The 18,190-nt window shown below is 50.9% G+C and overlaps 1 protein-coding gene across 4 annotated transcripts in view; it reads left to right on the top strand.

The window, feature by feature from the left end:
- Window positions 1-727: 727 nt before the first annotated feature.
- The window catches only part of ZHX2 (zinc fingers and homeoboxes 2), a 161,435-nt gene continuing 143,972 nt past the window's right edge, over window positions 728-18,190 (top strand). For 3 of the 4 annotated variants that reach the window (XM_042973357.1, XM_042973356.1, XM_042973354.1), the window contains exon 1: window positions 728-1,043. The gene's annotated coding sequence lies outside the window, so the exon portion shown is untranslated. Of the gene's footprint in view, window positions 1,044-11,451; window positions 12,642-18,190 lie in introns of those variants that run through there. The other variant, XM_042973355.1, reaches the window with a different exon arrangement.

Consider the following 18,190-nt stretch of genomic DNA (forward strand, 5'->3'; position numbering starts at 1 on the left):
AAATCCCCGAATCTCCCCAGCAAAAGTCATCTAATTTCAAGTCGTTATATAAGTGGGGGCTCTTTCTCACCCTCCCTACCCCAAGCCCTCTTATTACTATTCCAGGAGCAAAAACGTGTCTCGCTTAAAAAAAAAAAAAAAAAATTTTTTTTTTTTTTTTTTAGTTATTATTTCCCTGAGTCGGGAGAAGGGAGAAAGCGCAGGCAGCGGCCTGGGCGCGTGGCGGCCCCACCCGAGCACGACCCCTCGTGCTGCGAGAGGGACGCGGGGATCTGGGGTGCCACCCGCTCAGGGCCAGCAGCCGCGCCCCGCGGTCCCTCCGTCTGCCACTCCACGTGGTCAGGATCAACAGTTTGTTGAGCTCATCAGTGACACCTTGAACTTTTCATAAAGAAAATGGGTATTGCACCAGGAGGGTTTGGCCACGGCCGCCGGGCCGGGTCGTGCTTAATATTCAATGATCTCGCTCGCGCCTCCCCCTCCTCCCCTCGCAGAAATTCCACCGAGTCCGTTACTGGGCTCAGACTTTTAAGTTAATTTACTGCCAACCCCCCCACCCCAACCTCGGCTAGTAACCAGCGCCTTTAGGGCTAACCTCCCCCCCAGCTCCCGCCTGAAAATGACATTTCGCCGGCGTCTCCGGAGGGGGCTGAATTTCACTTTGTAACTTTCTGCGGAACCCGAGCCCGGGTGGCAGCTCGGGTGGTGGTATCGTATGCAAATACGCATGCTGACGTTACAGATCATGTGGGTTTTGGCGTAGATTCCCCACTGATCGAGACATTTTTTTTTCCCCTTTTTTTTCCTTCTTTTTTTTTTTTTTTTTTTTTTTAAAATTTTGGCCACTGTTCCCCGTACGGGGGCTTTTCCTGTCCGTCTGTCTGGCAGGCTGGCCGTGCCCCTCTTTCCCACGGAGCCCGAGCCCGGCGCCCGGTGGGGAGTGGGGAGTGGGTGGGGGGAGCCAGCAGAGTTCCATTTTGGAACGCCCGTGCCGCGTCTCCGCGCTCCCAGCCCGGGTCCCCGCGTCCCCAGCCCCGGCGCAGGTAAGAAACTTCGCCTCGGCGCCCGGCACCCCCCGCCCGGCGCCGCCAGCCCCGAGCCCCGCACGCCGGGCGCCGGCCACTCCAGCCCAACTTTCCCACCGCCGCCGCCGCTGCCGCGGCTCCCGAAAATGTGTTGTTAATGGGACTTGGCCGGGTTTGTGATTGGAAGAGGGGGTGCGGAGGGGGGGGGGTGCGGGCCCTTTCGGCGGGTGGGAGGAAAGAAGAGCATCCGGAGGTGGGGGGAGATTTTTTTTTAAGAGTTTTGATTACAAGTTTGGATAAATGGGAGCCAGACCGAGGAGGAGGAGGAGGAGGAAAAACATGTCTACGTTTCCCTATGTCGACATAAGCCACAAAAAAATATGGCGTCCGCTTTCGACAGGGCGTTACGTAGACCCGACTCTGTTTTTATTTATTTATTTCGTGGCCGGCGCCCTCCCCTCCGTGGCCCAGCTGCGGCGCTTTGTGCAAACGGGGCAGGTCCCGCGGGGACTCCGGCGGGACGTGGCCCCGGCCCGGCGGGTTTGGCGGGGGGGGGGGGGGGGTCTGCGTGTGCGAGCTGCCCTCCCTCCCCCGCGCTCCCCTCTTCTCCCCTCTCCCGGTGACGATTCGCCGTACTGTGGTGGCAGGAAGCATGACGCCGTGGGCTGAGGCTGCCTCTGCTCTCGTCGCCGCCGGTGGCTGCGGGCGGCCGCCCGAGCTACCTGCCGGGGGGCAGGGCCGGAGCGCGGCGCGGGCCCCACGCCCGGCTCAGGTGGCGGGGCGCCCGCGTGTGGGGGGGGGGGTCCGGGGGTGGATTCCCCCCCCCTCGCTGTCCGCCGCCGGCCGGCCCACGCCCGCGGCCGCCTCTGCCAGCCGAGCCCACGCTCGCCCCCGGAGCGGCAGCTGGCGCTGTGGCGTCCGCCCCACGAGAGGTTCATCTTTGTTGGTGTTGCGGCGTCTTTGTGGCTTCCCCGGGACTTGGTATCCTCGCCTTTGCAAACTTGCCCTTTCCCCCGGCCGCTCTGCAGGAGGCTGCGGAGACGGAGAGCAGCGGAAAGTTGGAAACCAGTGAGCATCTCAGGACGGTCCCCTTGGCCCCGTAGCTGTGCGGAGAGCTCGGAGGCGGAGGAGGAGGAGGAGGGTGGCTCGTTAGGCTGGGGAGAAAACTTGGGGAAGCCAAGTTGTGATTTGCTCGGGCTTCCACCTGATTGATCGGCTTCAAAGCCAGTGGGGTCTCTGCCTGCCTCCAGCTGTTTGGGGATGGCCTTTTGTTTGTCCGGAGGTGGGGAGGGGGAAGGTGGGGGAATGGTGACTTTCCCTGGACCCGTCCCCTTTGGAAGAGGTATTGCCCGGCGGGCCCCGGGGTCCCCTGAGTCTTGTCAGGCCCTAGAATTCTTCCCCCACCTGATCTCTGATGATCTCCTTGTCTCCCAAGTTAGCAGCTCACCAGGTCTGAGGCAGGCCCCGATGGGCAGGTTTTGGGGGGGCAGGAAGTCCCCCTCTTCATCCCCTGGGTAGTTCAGACCTACACTTACCCTCTTAAAACATCACACACACACAGGCACACACTCTCAGACTTGCAGTACACTCACACTCCTTTATGTAGAGCAGAAATTAATGCCTGTTGAAGTGAAGGGGGTGAGGTTCTGAGGGCTCTTCAAGATTTCAGTCAAAAGGTGATTTTCTATTTATGAGGGCCCTGAGTTTAAGCAGTTCAGTCCCAGGGCAGTAATGTCAAAAAGCATTTGGATGACAACCAAGTGGAATAAATATCTTGTAAAATGGCGTGTTTAAAAGTAAAAATAGATTAATGGAACCCTCAAGTGCTTCAATGGAACTAACATAAAGGGTTGATTCAAGTTTAAAGGGAAAATTATATTAAGCCATATACACATCTTCTTTTACTGCCCCGGGGGGTGGGGAATCTACAAGTAAGACTGAAATGTGTCACCGACAGGAACAGGGACCTGTGATCCGTGGGAATCTCGTTGGTGTGGAAACGCTGTGCTCTTTGATCGTTCTTGTGTGCATGTACCTTCTGGCCAGGTTTGATGTCAACTAGGATCCAGCTGAAGTTAACAGCTCTTAAGGGGCAATTCAGAGGTCAGGGATTTAGGGGACATCAGATGTATTAACCAATCCCCATTTAAAGGAAAAGATCAAAATGACAGTGTTTGTGGGCACTCCAGAAGGGTATTCTCCTGATGTAAATGCAGCGTATCTTGACGTGCGGAAAGGTGATCCCCACACCAAGGGTCTCACCTCCATCAGGGCTGTGGGATTGAGTGGGATGCCTGGTGTTTGGCAAAAAGAATAGTGACGATATTTGATAATGACTGCTAATGTTTACTGTTTTCATATGCCAGGCACAATGGTTAGTTTTTTGTGTGCTTTATCATTTAGTTCTTAGCATAACCCTGTGAGATAAGTGCAATTATTATCCTCAGGTTACAGTTGAGGAAACTGAGGCTCAAAGAGGTGAAGGAATTTGCCCAGAGCTGCAGAGCAGAAAGTGAAGTCAGTGTTCCGAGCCGGGCCCTATTTCTTAGCCTTAAACACTCCTGTTACAGCAGTTCTCATTGGAACGAGTCCTCATTAGAAGGGAAAAGTAAAGGGACAGGTGTAGTTATGAAAAAGAAGGAACAGTGACACTGCCCTGGGGTCTGAACTCCAGAATTTTCCTGGGTTTTATTCCTTCATTCACTTATTTAGCAGCTACGTGTTGATTTATTTGTTCATTCAGCAGCTGTGATAGTCATCATCCTAATAAGAGTGCAGTCATTAAACACTTTTATATGCCAAGAACCCTTATAAGTGCTCGTGATTATTTTGTCTTCGTGACATCCCTGGGGGGTAAGTACTGTCAGTCTCTCCTTTTTATGGATGAGGAAGCAGAGGCACAGAGAGCACGGACGTTGCCCAAGACCAAACAGTAAGAGCACCAGACCCCAGAACACGCACACTTTGACCCCAGAACCAGCTCACTCCAGTGCGCTGCGCTAGACATTATGGAGAGACTGGCGACAGAAAGCCCCCTAACCTCAATGCAAAACCCTGCTCCAGGCACTGTGGAGGTGCTGGCGGGGTCCAGACCCCCTACCCCCGAGGAATCTGAGCAGACCGGCAGGCCCAATCAAGCAGGATTAACTAAGTGCTGTAATTGAGAAAAGTACTGCGGAAGCACAACGAAGGGTGTAATTATTGTGCTCTGAGGGAATCGTGGAGGTTTTCCTAAAGGGGGTGGCATCTGAACTGACCCATGGAATGAGAAGGAACAATGTCTGGAGGTGTGTCAGATATGATTGTATTCAGCTGTTAGCAGCAGCGATCCTGACCACTGGTGACGTAGCCAGATGGGGGCTTACTCGTGTCAGACAAGAGGGGGGAGTGGGACGATGCCTGGGCTGTACCACTGGGGACCCAGGCTCTGTCTTTCCACTACACCATCCTTAGCTGTAGGCCTCCGATCCCAGGTGTGTGTTCTTGAGGTGGAAAGGTGGCTGCCACGTGTCCGGGCTTCACATCTCCATCCCAGGAAAGAGAAAGCAGGATGAACGAGGCATTGAACGTGTGGCTACTAGGGCTTTACTGTTACATTGGGAAGAGATGCCCCTCTCAGGGACTTCTGTCCTTGGTTCATCAACCAGAACTGCACTGCCCGGCCACCCACACGTACCAGGGAGGGCAGCCCTGCATTTTTAAGGTAGGCACATTGCTTCCGTGAACAAACTGGGGTGAATGGTGGGATGGTTGTTGAGTTGGCAGATAAAGTGTGTGTGGCCTAAGTAAGAGGAGAAGAGGAAGAAAGGTATTTCTGGTGAAGGTAAAGCTGTGTCCTGGAAGCCGAGCATATTCTGAGGAGGTGGAGAGGGGGATGGAGGGACAGTTGTGCAAAGAGATGATTGCAGACTTGAGGGTGGACGTGGAGGAGGGTGGCTGGTAATCCATAGGTACTGGGGAGCTATGGCAGGTTTCCGAGGACGCGTGTCAAGCATTTAGGAAGGTAAGACTGACAGCAGTGTGCCTTGTGCAGACAAATCAGCTCGGTTCTGGTTTGAAATAAAAAGTTTCAGACCAGGGGACCAGTTTTGCCTTAGGGCAAAAAGAAGACAGAGTGCAGTAAGAAAGTGAGGGATGATGGGGAGCTTTTCTTTTAGGTCCTGCCAATAGGAATCCCAAATTAAGCCAATGCTAGTCAGCTGTTACGAGGACGTAAGTAGCTCTCCCTTTTCATAGCTCAGTTACTGAAAGCTGTGGAGGTAGGTACCATTAGTCCCCAGACACTACAGTTGGCCTTTGTCCTGATCCTCAGACTGCTAGGTATTACCTGCATCAGAATAACTTTGGTCATGACCGTTCACCTTTGCTTTAAATGGACAGGATGATATCAGGAGGCCTCAGAGGCCCTTCTGTTAGGTTCCCCGCTCTGGATTCCTCCAGCAAGGACTGATTCTCTGCTCAATTTATTAGCTACTCTCTAAACCTCAATTTCCTCATCTCGAAAATAGAGATCGTTCTAATAGCTGCCTGATGAGTTGTTGTGAAGCTTTGGAAGAAATTTGTAAAAGAGCTGAGCACAGCGCCTAACACTGTGTTCAGCAAATATCACCTGCTGTCACCATCATCACCACCAGCATCATCACTGTCACTGCCACAACCTCTGGCATGTGACTTTATTGTATCCTTGAGATGCCAAGTGATTAACATACATGGATTTTATCATTGATTCCAAGACCCAGACTGCCCCCGTCTTATTGCATTCCCCCCCCCCTCACGCATACGCACTGGTTAGTGGCAGGTCCGAGTAACCACTGAAATGGAAAGCCTTCCCAGAAAATCGCCGTGAGACCCCGGTGCAGTGTTCAGGTAGGATAATGTGCTGTGTCATAGTCAAATCCAGACAGCGCGGTTCTGAAAGGATGCCTGACTACTCACATGGCCCCGTGGTAGACGATAAAGTAGACATTGTTTTTAGTAGTGACAAGGTAGTTTCGTTTTTAACTTGGGGGAGGGGGGGGGGAGTCCCTCCTGGTTCCCCTCCCCCACCCTTCTCTAAAGCCCCCTCCCGGCATCCAACAGGTTGTGATTTTAAGAATCACCCACAATGTGTTTCCTGTTCCTATGCTTATAGTCTTACTTTTAAGAGGGGCCGATTGGGGGTGGTGTGAGTGTGGGTGTGGGTGTGGGTGTATAACAGACCCCCACGGAGAAAAACAGTCGTGACAACAGTGTATCAGTTTCCACCCAAACTTTAAAATGGAAAAAAAGAGGCCAGAGCCAGACCTGATTTTCTTGCTTACCCCTCTTGTTTACCACCCTGGTGAACAATTTTCAGTAAAAAGCCACAGTGCACACACACTTTCTTCCTCCCCTCTGCCTGCCTCCACACCTCTAGTACTAGAAACACTTAGTGGACATTAAATCTTATTACAGGGTGTTTCGCTGCGATAGAGTTGCCACATAGAATCTGCAGTGAATGAAATACTTGTACTGTTGATCCATGGGGAATCAGTATTTGTAAGGAGCGTGCCCCCGGCGTTCACTTTGGTGTAAGAGATTTGTGGTATGTTTTGGGGGTGCACAGGCTTGGTTTGGGATAGAAAAGTGAAAAGCGTATGATGGGTTTACTTTTGGGTTTCAAGCCATGCTTGGTTTACCCCGCAGGGGGAAACCAGCAAAATCTTGGGAACCATTTGCTGTCCAATTCAGTGTGGGCAGTGGACTCATGGATCCCTGGGGCCTCAGAGAGTGTCCAGATTGAGTTAGCTCCTCCTTTGGGAGGGAATCCTCCCTGTTGGGGGCCCTGGACAGACTGTGGGAGAGAGGAGTCTGCTGTTGAGAAAGGAAGAGGGAAGACGTGAGCAAGAGTTTCTGGGCTCCGGGTTCTCCTTGGCCCGGTTGGATGCCTGCAGCTGCAGCTTCTAGACTCCGAAACATCTGCAGAAAACCAAGGAAGGACCAGAAGTCTAAATTGAGGCAGCATGCGTGCATGCCCTGGCTGTGCAAACATTATGGTTTAAGTCAGTGTTGCAGAAAGACTCCAGGAAAACACTCCTCGGTGGGGCTGACGTCCATGCCCCACCCCCAGCTGTCTTGCTCCCCCTCCCGCTTTGTCCCCTCTGACTGGTGAGGCTGAACGAATACGAAGTTCCCTATACCCCCAGAACACCACAGACACACAGTGTTGCTGCCTTAACCACAGCGATGCGTCGCCCAGATTGAGCACCTGCTGTGTACCCGGCCCTCTGCTAAATACTCTCACTATGTCATTCAGTCTGACCATGAGTAGTACTTTGAGAGCAGGGTCGTAGCCCAGTTTTAAAGACAGGAAACCAAAGCTCAGAAAGGTTAGGTACTTGCCGAAGGTCACAGAGAGAAAGTAGCCAAGTCAGGATTCAAATTCAGATCAGTCTGATCCCAAAGCTGATGTCCTTTTTTTTTTTTTTTAAGTAGTTTTTTTTTTTTTTAATTATTTTGAGAAAGAGAGAGACCGAGCACACAAGCCAAGGAGGGGCAGAGAGAGACAGAGAGACAGAGAGAGAGAGAGAGAGAGAGAGAGAGAGAGAATCCCAAGCAGGCTCCACACTGCCTGCTTACAGGCACTGCCACAGTGCCAAGCTGGATGTGGGGCTTGAACCCACGAACCGTGAGATCATGACCCGAGCCGAAGTCAAGAGCAGGACGCCTAACCGACTGAGCCACCCACGTGCCCCCCAAGGCTGATGCTGTTAGTCATCACCAGGTCTTTCTGAAATCTTGTGGAGGTGCCCCACCCCAGCCTAGGAGGAAGTATGGGGAGAAGGGACAGTTTTAGAGTGTGCTTCTAGACGGTCTGATTGCTTTTCTGCTAAAGGGGTGTAGGGGTGTGGGCGTTCATGCATGCGTGAGGATGCGTGTGTGTAAGTTTAGTCAAAACAGAAGAGAATTCCAAATCCGTGCTTGTGATCCAACTGCCCCACCCCAAAAAGACAACTCTAAAGCCTCCAGCAGTGTCTATGACAGAACATTCCCCAGGGGGCACTGCCCCCTTTCCACCCTCTCCTTGGCTGTAGGGAGGAGGAATCCCAGCGGGCTGCAGGCTGCGCTCCCGGGACTGATGAGAATCCGGGTGCTACTTTCAGGATGCTGAACAGCCTTGCCAGCCAATAGGGGAAGGAGATGGAGGGAGCAGGCGTTGGGAGAGGAGATGGCTGTGTTGCTGTTTTTATACAATAAAAGAGGATCATTGTAATTGGGAGCCCTTGAATCATAACACGTCTGCCTATGGCTCTCTCCAGCTGCAGAGCCATTTAGTTAAATAGCGCACAGAAAACTCCTTTCAGCAGATATTACTTTCCCGCTGTTCTTAAATACAAGACTGAGCTGAATTGCTGTAAGGACAAAGCCATCTCAGCGCCCCCCACCCCCTCCCGCCCCGGGTATACCCAGAGCCCTCGCGGAATTTCCCTGGCCTGTGGAGGAGGACATTTAGAAATTATTTTCCTTTGCACTGCACCCTTGCCTTTTTGGAAACAGCTCCTTTAAGATATTTGCACACAGTCTGGTCAGAGTTGGATGTCATAGTCAAGTTGTTTATGGGGGGTAGTGACCCAGAAGGGGCAGAGAGAGGCCAGAATGCCAGTGCGGGTAGAGATGGGGTGTGTCCTTGCTTTTGGAGGAGGGCGGTGGGAAATGGAGAGATACGGACCGACAACTAAAAGCTGGGAAGACTGCCCCCAGGTCAAGAAATTTAGAGGAAGGGATGGCAGTGGCTCCAGGCAGGAGCAGAGAAGAAGCACAGACCCTCACCTAACCTCCCCTAACAGAGCGCCGAGGGCTCATTACCCTGTACTTTCTTCCCGAGAACTTTGTGTTACAGAATTAATTAGGAGAATGCGGTGAACTTCTGCCAGAGCCGCGCAGTTCAGGAGAGTGGAAGATTTCACAGCGTTCCCAGGAGCAGGGGCTTTTGGGCGCACAGAGCCACAGAGTGGACACGGTTTGGGTCACTCCATGGGTTAATGGTAGACATTCCAAAGATGGAGGGCTGTATTCAGCAGCGTGAAATTGAACACGGCCTGACGTCAGCACTTTCAGAAATGGGATTTATGGGTCTTCTGGTACAAACTCTAATGTCCTCTGGGGTCCCTGGAGGACGATCGTGGGGACCGGGGGATGAGTCTAATAGCAACATGGTGCATTAGTGGGATCAAGGAGTGTTCCGGCTGGAAGAAACTTCAGGGAGCACTTAGTCCATCTTAGGGAAACTGAGGCCCAAAGAGGTAAGGGATCACACGATTATATGGCAGAGTATTACTTTCCTCTTCTATAGCTTGAGGCTCTTCGGTTTCCTCGAGCCTTCCCTAACCTAGCCTCTTTTCCTCTGTCCAGTCAACGAACACCTGCCAGAGGATGAAAACGACATCCCTCAGGAAGTCCTCAATCATTTGGCCCTTAGCAACTGCAGTGATCGTCGCACTGACATTATAGGAGCAATGCTGAGCCCTTTTTGTGGATTAGCTCATGAGAATCCCAAGAGATACAAGAACCCTTTTATTTCCACTTAACAGGCGAGGAACAGCAGAGTGGGAAGCCCTCTGTCCGAGGTTTCTGGGAGCCAGGCAGTCTTCTTCCGTACCGGTGCTCCCCAGGCATGGGCCCATGCCACCTGTCCTGCCCTCTGTGCACCTGTGGCTCCTCCATATCTGATTAGAACCAGCGGCCAAGCCACCAGCCAGCGCCGAGGGTAACACAAGGGTGCACGTGCAGTTAGGGCTTGACAAAGGGCTTTTTTAAAAATGGTCTTTATTTATTTTGAGAGAGTGTGTATGCATGGGAGTGGGGGAGGGGCAGAGAGAGCAGAGAGAGAGAATCCCAAGCAGGCTCTGCAATGTCAACACAGAGCCCGACACGAGGCTCCATCTCACAAACCGCGAGATCATGACCTGAGCCTAAATCAGGAGTCAGACGCTTAACTGAGCCACCCGGGCAGACAAAGGGCTTTCTTGTGCATAGTTGGTTTTTTCCCCCCAATGTGACGAATGCCACCTGTATGTAGGTTCCTCACACCCTCACACCATCGTCCAGGTCGTTTGCACAGCAGCCCTGCTAAGCAGATAGTGTGAAGGTCAGGGCCAGGATTCCAGCACAGGTCTGTGGAATCCAAGACTGGAGCAGTTCTAGCCACATCAGGCATGCTGCAGCCATAACCCACTGATTGGGAGAACTCTGTGGGCAGGGACAGGTCACTTAGGGATACAGAATCACCAGTTGACTGCCCAGGTTAGTTTCCCTGATGTCCCCCTAAAAGTAAAGGAATCTGAGGCACTTCAGGCAACTTTCAGCTGAGCAGCAGATACTTCTTTGAGCATGTTAAGAAGTACCAATTATAATATATGGGGCAGTATGTGCCAAGCCCTGTGCAGCTCTGTACGTGGGTCCTAGAGTTAGCCCCTATTTTAAAATAGCTTACGGTGTAGTGTAGATACCTTAGAATTCACCCAGGTATAAAATGTACAATTAACTGATATCTAGTGTATTTACAGTTGTGCAACCATCACAACAATGTAGTTTTAGAACATTTCTGTCATCTCAAAGACAGATCCTGTGTCCATTAGCAGTCACTTCCCAGCCCCCTCCCAGCCCCCTTCCCCAAGCCTTAGCAACCTGAGCTACCTTCTGTCCTATAGACCTGCCCTTGTTGGACATTCCACATGGGAGAAACCGTGTAATCTGTGGTCTTCCCTATTTAATTTCTTTCGCTTCACATAATGTTTTTGAGGCTCATCCGTATTATAGTATGCATCTGTACTTCATTGTTTTTACGGCTAAATAGTATTCCATTGTGTGGCTATGCCTGCGAGGGCTGCCATCACAAAATGCCACAGACTGGGTGGCTTAAACAACAGGCATTTATTTTCCCACAGTTCTGGAGGCTGGACGTTCAAGATCAAGGTGTCAGCACATTGGATTTCTTCTGAGGCCTCTCCCCTTGGCTCGCAGATGGTTTCCTTCTCACTCTGTCCTCACACGGCCTTTTCTCTGTGCACACACATCCCTGGTGTCCCTCTGTATGTCCAGATTTCCTCTTAAAGGACACCAGGCACATTGCTCTAGGGCCCACACTAATGACTTGTTTTAACTTAGTCACTTCGTTAAAGGCCCTATCTCCAGGGTCATTTGGGTGGCTCAGTCGGTTAAGGGTCCGACTTCAGCTCAGGTCATGATCTCACAGTTCGTGGGTTCGAGCCCCGCGTCAGGCTCTGAGCTGCTGGCACAGAGCCTGCTTGGGATTCTCTCTCTCTCCCTCTCTCTCTGCCTCTCCCCTGCTTTCTCTCTCCCTCTCTCTTAAAAATAAATAAATAAACATTAAAAAAAAAAAAAAAAGGCCCTGTCTCTGAATACAGTCACATTCTGGGGTCCTGGGGATAGAGCTTCAATGTATGAATTGGGGGGGGGGGGCGCGGAGCACACAATCCAGCCCATATTTTGTTTATCCATTCACCTGTCAACAATTGGATTTCTACATTTGGGGCATTATAATAATGCTGCTGTGAACACTTGTGTGCAATGTTTGTGTGGAGGTGTGTTTTCATTTCTCTCGGGAGGATACGTGGGAGTGGAACTGCTGGATTGGATGGTCACTCTATGCTTTCCTTTTTGAGAAAACGCCAAGCTCTTCTCCAAAGTGGCAGCACCCTCGCACACTCCCAGCAGCAGTGCATGAGGGTTCTGATATCGCCGGGTCTTTGCCAGTCCTTGGCATTGTCGTCGGTCCCATTTTACAGGTGAGGAAACTGAGCACAGCGTGGGGAAGGTCAGTCACATGGCTAGCGGGCAGGATTCACGCACTGGTCTGACCAGTGAACTACCCAGGGCCTGGACTGGGTGAGGCAAACGAGGCACCCAGTGTGCAAAATATAAGGTGGTGCTCGCTCCCGGGCTCCTGCAAATGCAGGGTCAGCGCTTGAGAGGGAGTGCTTCCTTCAGTTCTGCGTCCTGGGTGCCTAGTTTGCCACTGCCTCACCCTTGTCCTGGCCTTGCCACTGTGTGTAGGGTACTGTGCTCAGTATTGGGAGCAGGGGAAGGGACACAGATGACCAAGCCCCAGCCTCTTCCCTGGAGGTGTTCTCAGTCTAGCTGGGGAACGTGTGCATTTGCTGGTCTACACAGTGGGCCTAGCTGGACTTGCAGGCCTGGAACCCCTGCTGCTAAGGCCGCTGTGTGAATTATAGGGGGTAACACCTGTAAAGTACTTAGCACAGCACCCAGCACCTAGGCAGTGGCCTAGAAATGCTGGCTCATATTGTTTTGTTATCCGACATATCTCTGACCTCATGTACTATGAGGCTGCCTCTGAGTCACTGTGGTTTGAGGGATATCCCAGTGCCATGAATTGATGACTGGGGGCCACACCCCTACCCCACAGAAGGGGCCATCACCCAGCGAGAGCAGGAACTGGTCATCCAGGCTCTTCAGACCTGCCGAGCCTGTCCTGGTGGACCCTGGTGGGTCCTGTCCCCAGAGCCCAGCGGTGGCTCCACTCGAGCTTCTGGCATTTCCTGGCTGGGCTGTAGTGACGCTCTTGTGTCTGGCTGTGTTACCTCCAGAGCCATAGTGTGATTCCTGTGCTCCCAGGTGTGAGAAAGTACCTGATGGGTAGTGCTTGGGGCCGAGGTGAGGCAGGGAAGGGTGGCTTCCGGTCCTTTCTGCTGAGCTGACAGTCCCCTGGTTTTCTCCAGCTGGGAGAAAGAGCCCTGTGTGTGGCTCCACTTATAACCAGATCAGCCTGCGGGTCTTTCAGGGTTGGGAGGGGTGCACTGATTGATCCTGGTAGGGGATTTGTGGAATCAACTTCAAGATTTCTGGATATAGAAGATATGTGCCAGTTACAAAAATGATAGGAATTTGCAGTCCTTAAATACCACATCTGATCGTGTTTCCTTACCCTCCTAAAAAGCTCCCCATGTCACTGGTTGTCCAGGAGTCCCAAACCCAAATGCTTTCAGGGGCTTTGAAGGTAGTATAGAAGAGTGAAGGGGTGAAGTATAGGGCAGTAGAAAGCAGTGGGGAATGGGTCAAAGTGGAAAGCATATGCCCAGTCTAAAGGCATTCAAAATCAATTTTTTCCCATTGTGCTTTCCTGTCTATTCTGAGGACTCCCACTTAGTAACTTCTAACCCGTAGGATCAAGTCCAAATTCCTGACCCTAGCATGGTGGCTCTTGGAGAGCTGACCTCTGCCTACCAGGCTTATTCTACCGTAACTAATTCCCCCGCCCCCTCTGCCATATGCCCCACCCTTCGGCCAGACAAGACTGATGTCTAAACCTTGTGTGTCGTCCTTTCCTTTTCATTCCTTTCCACACATAGATTCTTTTCCCTGGAGAGACTGCATCCCCCAAACTTAGCAAGACCTACTCATTCCTGCTATAGAGATACTTGCTCCCTCCTCCGAGAGGCTAGTGTGCCATAGAAATAACCCCTTATAAATCTTAGCAGATAAAACAGAAAAAAAAAATGGATTTTTGTCTGTTTGCACATCTGTCTCCCTGGAAAACTGTGAGCCACCCCCACCCCCCCAACCCTCACCGCAAGGGAGACTTTCCTATTTGTCTCCACGTTCCCAGCACCAGCACAAGCCTGGCCCACTTAGTAGGTTCAAAATGAATATCTCTCATGTGATTGGATTGTTACTGAGGATGAGTAAAGAACCCTTTACTGTTTGGGAGCCTGTGCTCTCGGTCAACACAAGTTGGCAGCCAGATGCGTTGCTGCTCGCTGCTGCCCCTGGTGGCAGGTCCTTGACACTGCCTGGAAGGACAGTCAACTGGACCATGTTGTAACAGGAAGCAGTGGAGGAAGCTTCCGTCCCAGGCTGGTTTTGTCCCGGATCCAGGATCTTTTGGCCAAACTCTGCCAAGCTCCCTGCCTCCCTGGCTCAGCCCTACTGCCTCTTCTGGATCTCTGGCCTATCTGTGCAGCCTGGATCCACTGCCTCCCTCCAACTTGTCCCACGTGACACCTACAGCACTGTCACAGGTGTTGTTGCAGGGTCTTTCTACTACTTTCACTATTAAACTTTCTTTTATTTTTATGTTTTTTACAAAGTCTGAACTTGAGACCAAACTCTACTGTAAAGGTGTTAGAGAGGAAGGAAACCAAACCGATTGAATGCTACGTACCAACCATTGAATCTTGTTTTAAATTGTTTCATTTTCCCAATAACCCCACTTGGTAGACGTTTTTATACCTATTTTATGTATGAGAAAATTGAAGTTTTAAGAAATTAGCTTGCCTGAGTTATACGGGAAATGGCCGAGCTGGGATTTAAAGCCAGGTCTGGGTGACATCAGACCCCAGGGGATCTGTGGCCACATCACCATGTTGGAGTGTTAGGTAAAGAGTATTAAGAGTCTGTGTTGGGGCACCTGGCTGGCTCAGTCGGAAGAGCATGTGACTTCTGATCTTAGGGTCGTGAGTCTTTGAGTTCCACGTTGGGTGTGGAGATTATTAAAAAAAAAAAAAAAAAAGTCTGTGTTAAGTGCCTTAGCACATGGGATCCCAGGGACACTGGTTCTGTATTCCCTTCCAGAGTTTAAGATTTTGCTTATGAAAGCCTGCACAGGTAGAATTAGCAACAGGAGCGTCTTTTTCCTTTCCCTTACCAGGTGCTTCTTGGCCAGTTTCTCATTCTCAAGATATTTGTCCTCTCACAGTTTCGTCAACAATTTTTCGCTGCTCTGGGGAGGCGAGAAAAAAATACCTGTCATGAGAGAGATGGCCAGATTTACTAAATCTTCATAATCTTGCTGGACCATCTTATGTGATGGGAAGATGGTCTCACTGAGATTTCAGTGTACTGTGTGGTTGAAAATAACTGGCCATCCTGTGACAGACATGCATGAGCCTTCTGGAATAGGGGCTGAATAAATGTACATGAGTCGTCGGTTCTGATGCAGTGACCAGGAAGCCCCAGTATCCTAGTGGCTTAACAAAGCAAGGTCTATCTCTTAGTCTTTGGAAGTGTGCTGAAAGGCAACCGGTCACCAAGGTAGCTTTCTTCGAAGCTGGGACTTAGGGATCCAGGCAGCCTTGACTTGGTGGGCACATCATTTGAAACAATTGGCTTTCAGGCTGCTGGAGCAGAGGAAAAGAAAATTAAATGGTCACGTACGCACTCCCCGAAACTATCACCTCTCCTCACCCTGCCTAACTCTAGGATGCTGGGAAACCAGGGGGTGGGGAGAGTGGATGTGAATATGAGTGTTTGGTGAGCAGTACATATTTCTGACCTGTGAAGCCCTGGACTGGCCGTGCTATTCCAGCAAGTCATTGTTCCTCTAAGCCTGGCTGGGGATCAGGGAGTAAAGAGGATCAGCGGCAGAGCCCAGACTTGAACACAGCTTCCAGACGCTTAGTCCGGTGCCACTTTGGCTCTAAGGACAGTGCTCAGTTGTCTCTGTCAATTGGGATGTGGAGGAGCCGTCCTAATGCTCAGAAAGGCCACCAAACACTAAAAATAATTGTTTGCAACATCTTTACCTTTCTTACATTTTGTAGAATACCATTGCAGTTTGGATTTACATTGAACATCCAATGTGGGGTAAAGAAAATGAACGTTAATGAGCCCACAGCTGCTGCCAAGCACTAGTGAGTAACTCTGATGGCCAGCATTTGCCTCGAGAGTGCGATGTGCCAGGCGGATTCCCAGCTCTATGTGGACAAATTTATGTACTCCACCCAGCTCCCCTAGGAGGTCCTTTACTGTTAATTTCCTCCTGAGGGAGGCCTGATTGTCTGTATATAACAGATGAGGAAACTGAGGCTCAGAGAAGTCACATGGCTAGGAAGAGGCAGAGCCCAGCCTCACAGGCAGATCTAGCTGATCCTCAACCCAACACTCAATTTGTGAGGTTTGGGAGTATGTTGGGGGATGCAGGAAAGGCCAAGGATTGCGTAGCGGTGCTATTCAGGTGAGTAGTCGAATGCTTTGGGGGTATTCTGCCATGCCTGTCTATTCCGAGGTGTGCCGGAAGCGTTACGGATGCTGGACGTTTGGTTTATTCGTACAGGAAATATTCAGGAACCTACTATGCATCAGACACGCTGGTAAATACTAGAAATACTGAGGTGCTTTCAATCTGATTTATTTCTCCGTGGGACTTTCTAGATTTTCAAAAATGTCCTTGAAAGATAACTTCAGGACCTCGATCATTCCTGCCTGGGAATGATCGTGTATTTGAGTTTTGGCTTCAAGAACATGGCCTGTGGCACCTGGGCTCTGCTTGGAAAGCAAGGACCCCCTTCAGCCAATTGATCCTGTGATTGAACAGCCCAGCGTTTGTCGGTTACCAACTTCGCACTAGTTCCTGTCTCAGACGGTCAGCCAGCCAGTGATAAAGCCAACATTTGAGATCACCTAGTCCACCCCTCTGAGGTTTTATAGTAGAGGAAACCAAGGCTCTCTCTAGGTTGTGAAATACTCTAGGCCCTTTTGCTTCTTTAAATGTTTCAGTCTCAAAGCGCATTCCAGAGCAACAGATTTTACCAGTGATTCAGGGAACCAGGGACGTGTTCCTGCCTCTACTGCGCTTCCATTCAGGAATGTTAAGGATACAGGGTTCTACCCCTCTTAGGCACTTTATACCTTTGACAGTATGCCTTTCCATTTACCCCGGGTGCCCAGGGCAGGAGCGCTGACCAGCCTCATCTCCCGCCTAGCCCCCCGATTTGAGGGGGTGATTGAGGAAGCAGTCCCTCCATCATGGAGAAGGTAAAGGACACGTACAATGTCAGATGATTAGCAGTGGAACCTGGGCTTCAACCCTGTGCTTTTTGCTTGTGCTTCACGTGTGTGTGTGTGTGTGTGTGTGTGTGTGTGTGTGTGGTTTTCTTGCTTGTTTTTCGGTATTAGAATTTTATGGCCAAGTTCTCTGACAAAAACTAATCATTTTAGACTTTCAGGGTGGGGGGGTGGAGGTGGGGGAGGTATATGTCTGGGGAAGTATGTCTATTAAATAGTTTTGGTTTTGGTGAACATCACATTTTTTCACTCAGGGTTTAAATTGTGGAGTTTGGGTCTCCGAAAGTAATGGCATAACTCGGTTATCTCCGTGGTGAGGAGAACTTGGCTTTAGTGATCCTGGTAATCCGAGGAGGGGGCCTGCAGGGCTCCTTCTTCCTGACCGTGAGAAGTTTTCCATCCAGGTGACAGGGCTGGATCCGGGGCTGTGGGCAGCCTCCCTCATTCCGAGATTTTGGAGGAGTCCTGTCCTTCTGCCCGCCCACTAACCCTCCGCCTTTGCTTTGCACAAATGACAGGCATTTGAATTTACTTACGAGAAAAACAAAACGCTTTTGACTCCTGTAGCTCATCTGGTGGGGCAAGCGTCCGTCCGTCTTGCAGTTCAGATGCCCTTGATGACAGAGGACCCCAGCCACTATTACATCTCTTTCATCGCGGCTCCATCACATCCTGCCCTCCTCTCCCATCCTGGGTTCACATGGTAGCTGTGTGCCAGGCCTGCAACCCCTTCCGAGAGGGGCAGGAACCGTGTCCTGGACAGTACGGTGGAGCCCCAAGCTCTAGTGGCCACCCCTTGCGCAGAGTAGTTGCTCAGTAAATATTTGTGGAATTTCTGAGGCAGGCAGCACTAGTGAACCCACAGTGACCCTTATCCGGGACACAAGCTGTTGGAGATTTGGCACATGGGTCATTTGTTCTGGCAACTAATGAAACATCTTTGCACCATGTGCTATCGGCAACCCTAAATGCAGGTTAACAGCAAATGCTTGCATTAGTCATGAGGATAGCTAGTGGTCACTTCGTGCCAAGTCTTTTCCCAAGGGAGGAGAGAGCAGTGGAGGGCGGGGAGGCAGGGTGGGAGGGAGAGAGGATGGAAATCATATTAAACCACAGGAGTAAAAGAACAAAGAACACAGGTTTCCCCCCCCCCCCAGTGAAAAACCATGTGAGAGGCTTGCCTGCAAGACTTGTAAAAACATAATAAAAACCTGCAACTGGAAGTTATATCTTGTGTAGACAGGTGCACATGCACACACATACACATACACGGGTCATACACAGGTGCACACGCACAACATACAGCTAAAACATAGTACAGCTGAAAAGTTTAATTTGTGAGTCTTTGACAGGACATAGGTATTGTGTACAACCTTAGTCGC

The sequence above is a fragment of the Panthera tigris genome, chromosome F2 (genome assembly GCF_018350195.1).
Source record: "Panthera tigris isolate Pti1 chromosome F2, P.tigris_Pti1_mat1.1, whole genome shotgun sequence".
Taxonomy (NCBI): Eukaryota; Metazoa; Chordata; class Mammalia; order Carnivora; family Felidae; genus Panthera; species Panthera tigris.